The following is a 12,835-nucleotide window of genomic DNA, read 5'->3' as shown; positions in this document are numbered from 1 at the left end:
TTAGCAAAACACATCCAGAATATTTTGATTCCGTATTTTCGTGGCTTTTGGGGCATATACTGAATAAAACTACATCGACCTCTGTATGGCAGCGACTGCTCGTCAATGGTTAGATAAATGTCTGGAATCATAGCTTCGGAGCAATTCTTCATGAACATACGAAACTTATGGCAGCAAGGCGGTCAGTTTTTAGCCTAGTATCCCGTGTACGCTTGTCATCAAATCTCATTAATCGCAGTATATTAAAGAATCTGTTTACCGACATGGTAGCTCGATAAAGTGGATTTGCATACATGTCAAAAAATAATTATTTTACCGGTACACCACAATTTCTTTCTAGGCCAGCAAGAAGAAGTAATCCAAGAAAAGCAGTAAGTTCCACCATATCAACTTCTTTCCACGTAGTTCTTTTTTTCTCGATCAAAGCGTTTGCCTTCTAGATTTGTACACAGTCTAATTTCTTCCAACAAGTGTGGTGAAAAGAACATATGAAACGCAGCTTTAGGTGAAGTGAGATGAATGTTTTTGACAGGTCCAGGATTCTGTCTTACAACATTATGTACAAGGATTTGACTTGAAATACGGGGATTCGTGTTCCAAATAGTACCGTCTTTAGAAATATATCGAGCGTTTATATCATAACTACAAGAGGGAATGCGCACATCGTTAGTACTTTTACTTTCACTGTCGTCCGTAGATTCACTTTCATTATAGGAATCCTCTTCATTACTCTCGGGAATAACAGTTACTCTTTCTGCCTATAGTTGTCCAGTATCTTCCGTGTCATTATCGTCATCCTCACTTGCATCTAACAGAAGTTCATCTCTTATAGCCTCATCTGAAAGTCTGCTCATTTTCGCCGTCTAAATTTCACCTCACAAATAGGCGCACTAATACGCAAGCTGACAACAATTTTCATACGACAAAGATCAATGTCCTTGGCGCAATCAATGAGCAAGGGGTAACTAGGATAACCCCTCAAAATTTGACAGGGGTAACTTGGCCCATTTCCTAAATTTTGGCAGCGGTACATACGACTACCATCTTAGATTTTAAAAATTGCCAAATATGAAAATTTGGTATGGTAGCTTATGAGCCAGGTGTGTACCCTTGTAAGTTTCAGGGTTCCTCTCTTTCACTTTCGTGGGTAAAAAATTACCAAAAATTGAAATTTCGGTAGTTTTGACTGTTTATCCCCTTTGATGATGTCGTCTTGCCTTATATGGGCGTGTAAAGGGATCCATTCTTTTTCAGAAAACAAAAGTACATTGGCGTCCTCATTTAAAATTTTGGAAGGCGTAGATTGACAAACACATTTAATTTCCATCTCGTTCCCTTTTACGGTTAAAACACTGCGAAAAATTAGTACCACGACGTGTTCGGTTAATGACCCAATTTATACCCTTTGATGAAGTAGTATTATCTTATATGGTTATATGAGCGTATACAGGGGTCCATTCTCTCTCATAAGAAATAGGTACAGTAGTGCACCACTTTGAATATTTAGGAGGGATATATTAACCCACCCCTTAAATTTTAAAAATTGTCCAATTTAAAAATGTGATATAGTATTATTGGGCCCTAGTAAACATCACTATAAATTTGGTGTTCTTCTCGTTTTCTTTCATGGGTAAGAAATTGCTAAAAATGTAAATTTGGGATATTCCCTTTGATAAGGATTTAGCGCAGCATACGGATATGTACAGGCGTCATTTCCTTTCATTTACAAGTATACTTTGACGCTCCATTTTTAAAAGTTGTTGGGGTACGTAGGGCCATTTCTTAAATTTCAGAATTACCGAATAAAAAATTCGGTAAACGTTCTCTAGCACCCATCCTAAATTTTCGTGTCTGCTTTGTTCCCTCTTCTGAATACAAAAATGGGTAAAAATTCAAATTTCGAAGGATATTGACCCATTTTATCTTCTTTGATACGGCTGTGCTATCTTAATAATTATACGAATGAGTGCAGGGTTTACTACTTTTCATAAAACATAGGTATATTTGTGCAAGAACATTAAATGATGGAAGGGGTACATTCCTTCATCATTAAATTGTGGGAATTGTCAAATGAATAATTGGTAATTGCTTTTAGAATATGAATATGTATCATTGTAGAAAATTGGGTGGTTCAGTTTATCCCATTCTTAGGGTAAATAATTTCAAATATTAGTTTGGTCACATGGTCATTTATCTTCTTTGATGGGACTTTATTATCTTATATGGTTATATAGGGGTCCACGACATGGGTACATTGAAACGTTCCTCAAATTTTGGGAGGAGTACTTAGAATCACTCCACTTAAATTTGACAGTTGTCAAAATGAAATTTCGTAATATACATTTCTGTGCATTTCATCGGTCTTGATTATTCCCGCCTATTGGTAAAAGAAATAAAAAAATACATAAACGCAAGGAATACGTTGTAACACGTGGTAGGTGTTCGATTCATGTTATTGACCTTGATGATGTTTAACAAGTTATACGAATGTATGGTAGTGTATCGGGATTCATTTCCTTTTATTGGGCATGAATACTTTAGTTTTCCTTTTCAAAATTTGTTGCGGTATATAGACCAATTCTTAAGTTTGAGAGTTACCAAATAATAAAATTCGGTAAACTTGCTAGATCACAGCTGGTTCTGCTTGTTTCCTTCTAAGATAAAAAATTGCCGGAGGTTACTGACCTAACTGATGTTCTTGGATGAGACTTTCCTACACATATAATTATCTGGTTAAGAAAATGGTTAACTCAAGACTTAGGCATATTGATACACATTGGAACTTACGTAAGATCATTCATTAAATTAAGAATTGTGGTAAACAAAACTCTACTATGAGGCGTGAAGTTTGAATGATATACTTAACGTTCAATATTCGATAGATGTGAAACAATACTTTGAACTTCAGTCACACTTCATACTCTCTCAAGATCATTGGTGGAAAGTTATCTATAATGAAATCTCATTTGCTGTTTTTAACCAAGAGTTTTTTTGAATTCTACACTTAAAAATTAATAGGTGATGCAATCTCATTGGCTGATCACTATCTGTCATGCAATCTGATTCGTTGATCACTATAAAATCTTTGCTGCAAACAGTTTTAAAAAAAATGCTTAATATTTTACCTTTTACCAATTAAATATTTATTTGATAATCATGGTTTGAAATGTTTATTATTTTTTATGCATTTTAGTTGAAAATTTTGTTTTTGAACATTTTGCTTGAAAAATTATGGTTTGAAAACCTTTCGTTTGAAGATTTTATTTGCGAATTTTAAGTTTCAATTTTTTTAAAAAAAAATCTTTAGTTTCGGAAATTTTTAGTTCAAAAATTTTGTTTTGAAAGTTTTTCAGTTTGAATTTTTTTAGTTTGCAAATTATTGTACTCTTGGTAAAGAACAAAGTTTCCTCCTACAAAGTTTCAATTAAGAATCGTACTGAAGCTTGAAAAGGATAAGATTACTTTTTACCAATAAGATATTTACCCATGGAAACATCCAATGAAGAATTATTCCGCTTCTTAAACACTGAATATGTAACTTTATCTTTCAAAGCATTCTTGGGCCAGAATCATCAATTTGAACTTTGTACACAGCGTGATCTTGATGTTTAGTAGATCTGGTTTGGTGAACACATTACATGTCACCATGACGGCAGCAAAAATTCTATGATGTGATAATATTATCAATTCAATTCAATCACACAATGTGATTTGTGAATTTGCTTTTATATTCTTACGTCAACAAATTCCATTCCAACGAAGTGACGGCACGTAAGCAATAACCCTAAAATAAATTCCATGAACAGTATCCAGATCCTTTATCTGGAATGGATGTATGTAGTTAACCATTGCAGTGTAGTAAAATTATCAATTTCAGTGATTTGAATTTTTATTTCAAGTACAACCTAAAGCAAATATCACGTTCCAATATGTACTATTGCAACATGATAAAGCATTCTTGCCAGATCTTTCTGCTCTAAGCGGTACAGGTAGTTTTCGATAAGGTTTTTTACCAATGAATGCAAGAATTTGTTAACTAAAAAAATTTCAGAAACTGAAAGAATTTGTTTAAAACAAAAACCTTCGAAAAATACTTTTTCAAACTTAAAACATCAAAAACAAACTTTCCCATTACGAATTTTTCAAACTATTTTAAATCTAAACATTTTTCCAAAGAAATTCAAAATAAATTTTCGAAAGGAAGAAAGTTTTAAGAGTTTTTCAAACAAAAAATTACTACGAAAATTTTGGCACTAAAATTTTCAAACTAAAAAATTTGAAACAAAAATTTCGAAACTAAAATTTTCAAAAAAAATTCACAACTAAAACTTATCAAAACAAACTTTTGAAATAAAAATATCGAAACTAAACATTTGGAAAGAAAATTTTCAAACGAAAGGTTTTTAAACTAATTTTTCGAACAGAAATTTCAAAAGCATAATTTTCAAGTAATATGCACCAAAAATAAACTTTTCAAACCAAGATTTTCGAATAAATATTTAAACATCAATCGATAAAACGCTTAGCAAAACTATGTGCTGCAAAGATTTTAAAGTGATCATCCCATCAGATTCCACCTAAAAAAGTGATCAGCCAATCAGGTTGCATCAACAATAATTTTGTCACCGACTAAGCAATCGGATTGCATCACATTAGACAGGGAATTGTAATTAAAGTTCTTACTGTTGTTGCACATCAGATACCATAGGTTAATTTTTTTGTTTTAGACTGACAAATAAATATAAATGTTAAGATTCAAAGTGCGAAAAACAGTGCGAATTAAAAAAAAAACAGGGAGCATGTTCGCTATATAAAAATGCCAAATAGAGGCAGGGAACGCAGAAAAGTCTTTGTAGCACACATGGAAGTACTGGGATGCGAACTGATTGCAATCATAGACGATTATTATTTTACTGCCAACTCCCTCCTCCCCACGTAAGAAGTACGCGGAAATCAGTGTGTTAAATGTAGTTCGAAAACTTGCTGCGAGCACGCTTGCTACGCTCCGTGTTCTTATGTATTTTGTCGCAAAACCTCGTTACCTCTCTTTCTTTGACCTCTAACATTATCATTAGTTATTTTACACTCTTTTCCTCATTCTCTTACACGGATATTACGTTATACACTCTTATCCTCATCCTCATCCTACGTTATAACAACGCCCTGACAACTTACACGTAACTTTTTTCGGTACTGACATCAGTTGGTAGCACTGAGTCAGGTCTTTATGCAAGTAAAATTGTAAGTAGATCACGCACGAAATATTTCTCCATTCTGAGATGAATCTGTTTCAGAACGTGTTGTCCAAGGAACACCTTATATTAATCACAATATTGTTGTGTATGTATTATTTTATTATATACTGTATATTCAAAGAAACAAAAACAATGATCAGGCATGAATCAGAAAATGATTGGAAGTAGACGAAAATATCAAATCTACAACAACTGCTAGAAATAAGTTTGTAGATCACTGTCTCCATTGAGACCTTCTCCTATTCTCCTTATTCCAAGATCTTTTTTTCTTTCTATGGAAGAGAAGAACTTTCTTGTCATACTGAGTATGCACTGTAATTAAAACATTTGAGAAAGTTTAAGCCTGGCCGGGATTTGAACCCGGGTCTATCGAATGTAAGTTAAATGCGCTAACCACTCACCTATCGCGCTACTTCATCTTTCACGCAAACTAATACCTAGTTAATTCGTTTCATGGAATAATATAGAATATACACAAAATACTAATGCTTATGTGTCACAATTACTCGACTTTCTTGTTTAACTCCGAAACCAGTTACACAGACGTTCCTTATTCAGAAAAATATCACGAAACGTTCATGAATTTGCTACGTCATCGGTTTCAGGAATGGGACCGATTTATATTAGACTTCTTTACCATAATTTCTAATTTCCAAAGAGGAAAATACAACATAAATTATTTTCACATTCTTTGAATTACATCAACACGTGTAGAAATCAACAGTTCTATTTTTATGTTTCCTAAACTGCTACTTTATTTTCTTATATTCATATAAGGAATTTGTGGCAAATTGAACCGGTGGCACTAGCGTTCTGCTTCTGATCATGAGGTGCAATCCAATGGAGTTTCGAATTCCTCTGAAAAGCAAGGTCGGAATTTTAACTTTCCTCGGTATTTCTGAGTCCGTGTCCCAGTAGAGTTTAGAATACATCGAAAGGACATGAAGTGCCAGTGGCGAACAATACTCCGGTTGGGCGATTTCTTTAAAACAAATTACGAAAGCAGGAAACTCAAATTGCAGTTACCTGGGTTCAAATTCTGTCTTTGCATTTATTAATTTTTCTGTAGGTAATGTTTATGTTATTGTATTGTAATTGTTATTTCTTTTATATTATTATTATTATTATTATTATTATTATTATTATTATTATTATTATTATTATTATTACTGTTATTACCACAGGAGAAAACAAAAAGTCACATAGTCGAAGCTATTCATACGAACAGCAAATATATACAGTATGTCAGATATGTTTTACGTTTATACATGAACGCAATAGTATTATTACGTTTTCGGATTTACACATAGAATTGCCAGTTTATGACAACAAAAAATTAATATAAATATTTGTTAGCTGATACCATTAATGCATTTTGATTTGCCCTTCTAGGTAGAAAGGTGAGGTGACATCTTAAGTACGATCATTCTCATCAGTAGAGTTGTAAGTTAGATTATTATTTGCAATTTGTGTACAAGTATGAACAATTCCTAGGAAATCATTTTTGGCCCATACTAAAGCAGTAAGGACGTGTTTAGCCCTTATGAATTAATCAATTATTGTCTAAAAACGTCCCGTTCCCAGATAGTACGAATCAAGGTTGAAAAAGAATGACGTAATTTTGTGTTGTTGGCATCTCACCTGTGAAGGAAGTCTCTCAACTAAGACGCCCACAGAAGTTGAATATTTTTCATGTTAGTATGCATCGGAAGTATCAATATTGCAAATTATAAATATTCCTTTTATTGCCTCAGCGGAAGTTGAGCCCTCGACCCCAAAGTTATAAACTAAATTTATGCCACTAGTCTAAGACATCACTGTTCTGGAAGAAGCAAAACCCTGGATGTGGAGTGAATTCAGTAAATGCGCACCTTTACGATTAAAATGTAATAATTGTGGAACTTCCTGATATCCGTCGCGGTGAAAAAGTAAAATATTATGAACAAAGAATAGTCTAGAAAATTCAACTTTAAATTGACAACTACAAGAACTTACTAACACGGATGCTATGAAGGAGAAACTGGCCTTCAGAGTGCTTTAAACCATTAACGGGCACAGTACCGTACCGTGAGGGGAGCGAGCGGGGCTACAGCTTTGGACGCACAAGTAAGGGAACGCAAAATTCGGGAAGAAAAAAAGAAAAGGTATTAAAAGTGCTCAAAATCTAGGAAAAACAAGGTTTATTTTTGAAAATTTTCTAACGCAAACATAGTGGCGCTTCGGAGCTTTCTACCGACCTTACTCATATATACGGAGTCGATGCCGTATGCTCTCGCCTCGAGCCCTCATTTTTCACAGAGCGGCACTGGACAGATACTCATATTGATTGGAATCTGGTGTTTGAGGGCACTGGATTATTTTTTAAAGCTAACTAATTAAACGAACCTTCCTTAGTACCATGTTTCCTATTTGTATGTGTTTTACTCACTTTTAGTTTTTCCAGTAACTTTTTAAGAACAGGAATAAAAAAAGATCGACGAGAGTGAAAATCACAAACACATTCGCGTGTTCTTCCCTTGCCAAAAGTAAAACAATAAAATATAGTTAGCATGCAATTTTGGTCTTCCATCTTCTGTGTGTTATCAACTTTGTAAACCCAAACAGCAATATTAATACACAAAACGCTCAACATCTCAGCTATTCATGACAACCACTTCATGATCCGAATAACTCTAGTATGTCCACAAATACCTCTAGTATGTCCACAAATAACCATTTGTCATATTTTACCGATATACGTCCTGGCTTTTCTGACAGCCTGATACTTTGAATGTTATTAATATGCAAAGTGGATTGATCTCATCACTTATTCACTTGCTCTCTTATGAGCATCAAGAACCATACGGTATTTTACCGTAGACATAAGAACGTGAATACAGTATCCAGGCTTGCTGTAGCGTGCAAGTAAACAAATAAAAAGCAGCAAATGATATTTCCCTCCGCCAAACCTCCTACAATGGAGCGAGTTCATTATTTAACAAAAAGACTTGATATCCAATCAGAAAATTTATAAAATATAAAATATGTAGCCAAGTCTTGATTTTGCAATAATAATAATAATAATAATAATAATAATAATAATAATAATAATAATAATAATAATAATAATAAATAATAATAATAGAGGGAAACAATTACAATATCAATTAAATAAACAATACCTTCCAATAAAAAACAAAATAATAAGCGTCACGACGGTATTCGGACCCGGGTCGCTGTAATGGCAGTTCTGTACTTCCAAACTTTACCATCAAATCCTCGTACAAATATAAGAAAATAAACTAGTAGATATGTTAGATAAACATACCACACCCTATTTCCACACGTGTTGATGTAATTCAAAAATTGTGAAATTAATATCTACCGTTTTTCTTCTTTGGAAACTAGAAGGTAAAGAAGAATTGTACTGTAAATCGGGACCATTAATGAATACGATGACACAGCCTTAACTTCAAGAACGTTTCGTGATATGTTGCTCATTGAGGAACGTGTATATAACATGTTTTTGGGTTAAAGAAGGAAATCTCGATTCAGTAATTGTGACACTCACATAAGCAACGTCTAGTTACAGAGGCATATATCGTTGAGTCTTTTTAATTTGACCAACAGAGTGCTCCTTTCACTGTGTATATTCCACGATAACCGTTTGGGATAAGAAAAACGCGTTTGATATATAATTGGATACTAAAATTACGGAGATCTTTTTATGGAAACTGGACTCGCAAATGGACACTGAGGTATGCAGCATTGACGATAACGCCCTCTAGAATTGATATGGCAGCACAACGCGTTCGTGGTCGTATGACATAGTCATCACCTTCAGGTTTTCTGGACCCTCCCTATAGTTTTTTGGTCGTGGAGATTCTGGGTGGTGCCATTCAGTTGACTGACGTTTCAATTCAGGCTCGTAGGATCTTCCCCACGTTCCGTAACTTGCAATAATGCGGTGAAAGAAATCATCACCTTTCTCATTGTAACACTGAAGGTATACGAGCGCACATTCCCATCTATGCCACTTTCAAACATCGGCCAGAGCATGGGGTACCCATCTGGCCGAAATCTTCAGCTTTCCTAGATCTTGTGTTAGCACGTGGAACACTGATCCGGAAGAAATGATCAGCTCCTGCAGCAATTCACTACAAGTCCAGCGCCGATCACCATCAAGCAGTGTCCGTAATATTGCAACACGAATTTCGTCCATAGCTGTTCCCATATGCCCTCCACAGTGAATTTTACCTGTTGACTATCGTCCCGCCTGAAAAGTGCACCGATCTTACCACTGTCCAATGCGGTAGAGCAGCTTCAGCACAGGCCTCTACTAATCCTATGTGAATCGTCCTAGGCTTTTGCCCTTGTGCCACATGGAATTTGATAAACACACGCTGTTCTGCACGCGTGAACATTGCGTTAGGGAGGTATTTCACACAACAATCACTTTAACAATGTATATTCACCACACACACCGTAATATGGGACCGTAGCAGCGTTGAACTAGCCCGTACGTATTCACGGAACACACTATGTTCGTTATTTGTCTCCTGCCCACACGATACTCCGATCTTAGCAGTGTTGGCAGTTCGACTTAAATGACCCTTGTATATAGCAGAAGTTACGAAGGAAGTTCTCATATCATATATATAAAATTTAAGTATCGAACAGTAAGTACACAAAGGAAACTGAGAAATAAATCTGAATAATCAGACAGGAAGCGTTAACCAATAATGTGGTGACTTTTGATCCTCAACTCTGCAAAATGTTATTTCCTAAGATAGATATTTAGGTTTACGTAACTTGAAGCCCAAATCGTTGATCACTACAGTAAAAAATAATTCGAAATACTCGGAGGCATATCTGACAAATACTCGTATCTCTACCCTGTATTTGACTAAAATTCACGTCACAGTATGTGTGAGCGAACCCAAAGATGAAATGTTGCATTGTCTGTACTGATAAAATACCATTAATAAGACACAGACATAGGAAAAATTCTGAAATTGGACAAGGAGTCAAAGATTAACTTGGACTATTTATCCGTACATATCATGCATACCATGTAAGATTAAAAAAAAAAAAGCACTCACAACATGCTAACTAAGACTATAGAAAAAATAACGCGATAGTGTTCCATCGCATTATATGAACTTTTATTCTCTCCAGAAATAGGCAATAGCATATATGTCAATTAAAAATGCATGAATATATCTCGTTTGACATTCGGTGTACAATTAGAAAAGAAAACGACAGTCTATTTTTTTTTTAGGTCTATGCTAGAAATGATAAACTAAATATGTTATTCTTAAACACGTAAAAAGTAAACTCATCCATAATCAATCACAGAAAAGAAAATATTTATTATTCATGCATGGAAATTATTAGATAACTGTAGACATAGGACTTAGGATTAATAAACTAGCGTTACTAATTTATTAATAGAGTTGTTAGAACGAATTGAAAGGAAAATACTACATAAAAATTTAACACTAGGTGCATGTAGTACTACTTACTGTATACAGCTGCGAAGAACATATCACCACATTTACCACGTAAATAGCAATTGCTCTCGTTACCAAATGTGTGTTCGTGGTATCCAAGAATAAGAAACAGAAATTACTTTACAACTTGTAGTAATCTTTTCACTATCTTTCTTTCGTCTGACGTTTATCAAACAGAAACCAAAGCGTGGTAAAGACCTAAAGTAATTAACTTCTTTTAATTAACTGTGGATTTTATGACGCTTAAATCTTTTCTTAATCTCCGAAAATATGAGAGTGGGAGTAAAAATCAGATGTGAAAGAAGTACTAGAACTGAATGAATGGACTTTACAAAAGAAATTTAGACATAATTACGACTACAATAATGCACAGATGCACTCTTTGGCATTAACGAAAATTATAAATGAAGACAGAACTTAAAACTGAAGGAAAGAATTACACAGAGTCATCAGTTTCAAACATCCAATACAAATCACCTTAATATATACTTCATTCATTTAAGGAAGTTATACTGAATACGTTTATCTGGTTATTTTTGTTTGGCTCTTAAGCTCCCACGCAGATGCTGTACACGCCATAGGTGTGAGAGATCTGGGATTTATTCCCCGTCGGAAATTATATGGTTCCGATACCAGGTTGCGCTGTAGCTACACGTCTCATATGCCCTCCCTGCTCAAACGGATGCTAAACTCGATTCTAGTCCAATACACTCTTCGTTAGACTCATTAATTGCGTTTACATGACACTTTCAGTTAATCACAGATGTTCGTACATTGTCTCGTTACGTTTTGATCCACTGCTTTGAAACAGAAAATGGTGCAATGGATCCGGAATCCTCATATTTTTCTACATATCAGATACATAATGAAACTATAAAGCAATTGTTCCAGAACCGGATGTACATGAAAGAAATAACAGTACTTCAGTTACTTATATGTACTCGAATGGTTTACATTTGTTTCAGGCGCCTATGTGCAACATACGTTCAAACAAGTTTTACTAACATTATCAGATTTTTTTGCGCATGTATCAAACATACAAATATCTGAAAAGTATTTTTGACTTAATCGGAAACAGACGAAGAATTCTTTAAACATGCAAGTGCTTCTGAAATGTACATGTCCCTTAGTAGTAGTTTAAAATGATGTACTTTTGTCTTTTGTGTGAAAGATGCTATGTAATTAATCCCAGATGCTATGTAATTAATTATTAAAATTGGGGAATCCAGTTGGAGAATTACAAATGAAACAGCAATGAAGGGAAATTCGCAAGACATCTATTACCCTGTATTCCACCATACATTCACAATTTAGTTTTCTTGCTGCAGAAGTATGCAAACTTACTGATGAACTATTATGCATTTCAGTGCTGGTTTAATTTGTACGTATGACGTAAATTTTGGTCAAATAAGGGAGAACACGGTGAGTGTCTTGCACAGAGATGTTTCCCATTATTTTGTCTTAATTGTTACTTAGAGATTAACAACATTCTCGCACCCAGTTACACAAATTCAGTCATATATCTTATGGCTTTTCTTTAAGAATCAGAGTCACCACGCTTTTGATTGAACTCCCTGTCTAACCAGGCAAAACTTTTCTCCTTACTTTCGTTTGACCGCTTAGTGCTGAATAACTAAGAATTTTGATACTTATGACGTGTCAAGTTTCGTGCTTCCGCTCTAAGATGTAGCCTCAAGAAAAGTCAAACATTTCTCTGGCGGGATGAAAAGAAATTTATCTAATAACAAACTAATTACTTCTAATAACAAACGTGTACAATAAGTAAATAGAAACGAGTGTAGTTTAGTATCATCACAAATATCGGTTAGAAACACTACTGCTACCAATAGCGGTGCAAAGTCATACGATGAGACCCGCCATCATATGGTGACCACTAAACAAATACTTCCTATAGCACTTAGTATTTCAGAATACTTTTATTAAGTAGTTTTTGGTCTTGGGAGCTGTTTATATCTTATTTAAATTAATGCTGAGTGATCGTTTTACACGAAAGCACGTGTTTATAAGAAGAATCGATCTTGAAATTACTCAAAAGCTTGTGAGTATAATCCTGACACTCAAGGTTTG

The 12,835-nt window shown here is 34.5% G+C and overlaps 1 protein-coding gene across 1 annotated transcript in view; it reads right to left on the bottom strand.

The window, feature by feature from the left end:
• LOC145689343 (uncharacterized) overlaps positions 1-12,835 on the bottom strand; it is a 380,527-nt gene that overhangs the window by 347,291 nt on the left and 20,401 nt on the right. The window lies entirely within an intron of this gene.

The sequence above is a fragment of the Thermobia domestica genome, chromosome 7 (genome assembly GCF_964235325.1).
Source record: "Thermobia domestica chromosome 7, izTheDome1.hap1.1, whole genome shotgun sequence".
In the NCBI taxonomy this organism is placed as follows: Eukaryota; Metazoa; Arthropoda; class Insecta; order Zygentoma; family Lepismatidae; genus Thermobia; species Thermobia domestica.
This window is presented reverse-complemented; position numbering and strand designations above follow the sequence as displayed.